This window comes from Nanorana parkeri, unplaced genomic scaffold (genome assembly GCF_000935625.1).
Source record: "Nanorana parkeri isolate BGI_ZX_2015 unplaced genomic scaffold, ASM93562v1 scaffold3162, whole genome shotgun sequence".
In the NCBI taxonomy this organism is placed as follows: Eukaryota; Metazoa; Chordata; class Amphibia; order Anura; family Dicroglossidae; genus Nanorana; species Nanorana parkeri.
This window is the reverse complement of record NW_017309430.1, coordinates 36,862-40,495: the sequence shown is the minus strand read 5'-3', so window position 1 is coordinate 40,495 and position 3,634 is coordinate 36,862.

The following is a 3,634-nucleotide window of genomic DNA, read 5'->3' as shown; positions in this document are numbered from 1 at the left end:
ACTCCCCGCCGCTGCCGCCCCTCTGCGCCCTGCTGCCCCAAGGTCTGGCCTCGGTGGCCTTGTGGGGAATCCGGGCCTGTACGGGTGTACAGGCGTATACGTGTTGTACCATATGCAGCATATGCAAATAAATGGCTCCGTACACACAGCTGCGTATGGTGCCGTGTATTTGCATAGCGTAAAAATGCGCAGAAACAGAATGGAACCGAGATGCGTCCGGGCAGCGTATTTGCGTATTTTACGTGCGTACAGTTCATTGAAATTCCTATTAAGAAATAATGCATTCTGGGATTGCATATAGTGCACGCATATACGCACATGTGCGTATATGCGTATATATACGCGCATGTACGGGTATATACGCAATATACCATTTTGCTCTTGCGTTGTGTGTGAATGAGGCCTTTATGGGAACTCCGGCGCCGATCTTCTCTTCCTGTTTAAAAAAAAAAAAATACGATCTGCTCTTATTTGCTCCATTTCGGTCTGTTAAATGTCCATTAGAAGTGTTTTATTACCTCTGTGCAAAACAAATCCCTGTTGATCCCGCCAGAAATCTCACGAGCCGATCACTTCCTGTGCTCTCCGCCTGCGCCGCACTCTTTATCAGTTACATTGTCCCCCCGTCTATCTCTGAGGACTGCAGAACCATGTCCCGCTATGTGGTAAGGATTATGCGGGGGAGGGTGTCCTGTCCTGGGGTGACAACGCTGCTCTTCCATAGACACAGTGTAGTGAGTGAGTGTTGACAGTCTAGGACAGGAAGTGTGTTACTGGCAGGATCACCGAGTGAAAATAAAGGAAGTGCCACCTGAAGAAAAGAAAATGAATGCGGCTGTCGCATGGAAGGACCGAGAAGCTGCAATGTTTTATATTTTGGGTTTAGATCTCCCACACTGACTGCCTTTAGACGATCCCTCCAGACTCATCTCTTCAGGGAAGCCGATCCCACCTCAACCTAACCGCTCAACCATTCATCCCCACACAGCTCCCTCCTCATGTATCACTGGCCCCTCCCCTTTTAGATTGTAAGCTCTCAGGGGCAGAGCCCTCCTTACCATCTTGTCTTGAATTGTATTATAATTGTGATGTCTTCCTTATATTGTACAGCGCCGCGCACACTGTTGGCGCTCTATAAATCCCGTATAATAATAATAATAGATACATTTGAATCACTTGTGTTGCCTTCTGTATCCGGCCAGTGTTAGGCCTCGTTCACACAGCTAAAGGTGGCCATACACTTTACAACCATCGCAAGACCTTAGTCCTGCGATGGTTGTAAAGTAATTAAAAAAACGTACGATCTGCCTATCTTGGACAGGCAGATCGTACTTGCGATCATCGTAAGCCACGCCCCCCTGAGGGGCGGGCTTGCAATGACCGCAATGCTGAACGGGCAGCGTGCGCACACCGGCCCGTTCGGCGTTTGTCTCCCGAGCACCGTTCAAACCAGCTGAAAATCGTAAGATTCCCGGCTGGTTTTCTAGCGTGCTCCTTAAGGCCCCCACACACCTTACGATTATCGTACGATAATGGCGGGAAATCCCGCGATCGTACGATTACCGTAAGGTGTGTGGAAGCCGTGCGACCTCTACCGCTGTACGGTCGCACGACTTTAAACTTACGAACATGTTTGCAAACCCGCCGAGCATGGTACGACGTTCGGCGGTTGTGTAGCATGTTCGTAAGATAAAAGCCCGACGGGCCGGTGTGCGCAAGCCCATTCGGCATTGCGGTCATCGGAAGCCCGCCCCTCAGGGGGCGTGGCTTGCGATCGTCGCAAGTACGATCTACCTATGCAAGATGGGCAGATCGTACGTTTTTTTAAAGTACCTTACAACCATCGCAAGACAAAAGTCTTGCGATGGTTGTAAGGTGTGTGCCCAGCCTTAGACAAAAGACGTGCAGTAGAAACGGTCGCACGTCTTCATTCACACTGCACGATTCTCGTACGATCGCGGGATTTCCCGCGATTCTCGTACGAGAATCGTTCAGTGTGTGGGCACCTTTAGAGTCGGCCCGTACAGATCCCTGCGGCGTGCACGGCTGTATCGGGCCGCTTCCGGGAAGGACAGGTACTGCGTGTGATTGTAAGCGGCGGCCTGTTCTTGTCTACGGGGGGATGCGGCCGTACGCCGCTGTGCGCTCACCCGAGTTGCACATGCGTGCGGGTGTCCGTGTTCGGACGCAGAGAAGATCCACCCTGCCTGCTTCTGAGTACGGACACCCGCACGGATGAGCGTACGGTCCCATAGAGGAGAACAGGCTGCTGCGTACAATCACACGGAGCACCCGTCCTTCCCGGGAGCGGCCCGATACGGCGGTGCATGCCGCAGGGATCTGTACGTGCCGACTCTAAGCTGTGTGAATGAGGCCTAACCTCACCATCCGCTTTACAAACATAAAACCCATCGGAGGAATTTACTTGTTTACGTTTTTTCATCGTTTTCCGGCCGGACGGAAGAATAAATCAGACGAGGCGACGCGAGCGACATCCACGGAGAGGCCAGAAACGCGTCGTATCGCTTCACGCGGCGGTCGCCATGGCGACGAGGAATCATCATTGCCATTTGTTGTTGTACCCGATGAAGGGACCTCGGTAGTTCCCAAACGGTCGCTCGTACTTGGGATGCCATTTGCGTCTGCCGTCAGTAAAAGGATCTCGGTGTGCGGGTGACTGTCATGGAGGACGCTGCGTGAGGGAATGCGATGACAACGCTTCGCTGTGACATGTAAACATTTCTCAGTCTCGTGTCACTGTAATAATTTCCCCGACTCTTCATGTAAAAAATTCTGAGTACGGGATCGGGACGCGCGGCCGGTGAATCTTCGCCTGAGCGGATTGCCTGCCACAGAGGGACCGGCGGGGAAGGGGTTAAGGGGAAGGCCGGTCCTCAGCCTATGGCGTCCCCGCCCCATGGCTCCTTCCCTCCTCCTCCTCCCTACTGAGCCGATCCACTGTGGAAAGCTGGTGTCACCGTCACCTGGACTTCAGCCTAGGAGCTCTCGCCATGAGGCTTGCGGCAGCCAGAGAGCCTTGAGGGGGGGCACTGCCATGGAGGAGGAGAATGCCAACGTGCCGGAGCCGGCCAGCGAGTGCCCACCGGCGCAGCCCTTCAAGTTCGATCTAAAACGCCATGCCATCACGGACGACTACAAGGTATCCAAGCAGGTGCTGGGCCTGGGCATCAACGGCAAAGTGCTGGAGTGTTACCGCAGGGACAGCGGGCAGAAGAGCGCTCTGAAGGTGAGACGTACGGCGTGTGGCAGAATGAGAGAATGCCAATTCCCAGCCTTAGACAAAAGACGTGCAGTAGAAACGGTCGCACGTCTTCATTCACACTGCACGATTCTCGTACGATCGCGGGATTTCCCGCGATTCTCGTACGAGAATCGTTCAGTGTGTGGGCACCTTTAGAGTCGGCCCGTACAGATCCCTGCGGCGTGCACGGCTGTATCGGGCCGCTTCCGGGAAGGACAGGTACTGCGTGTGATTGTAAGCGGCGGCCTGTTCTTGTCTACGGGGGGATGCGGCCGTACGCCGCTGTGCGCTCACCCGAGTTGCACATGCGTGCGGGTGTCCGTGTTCGGACGCAGAGAAGATCCACCCTGCCTGCTTCTGAGTACGGACACC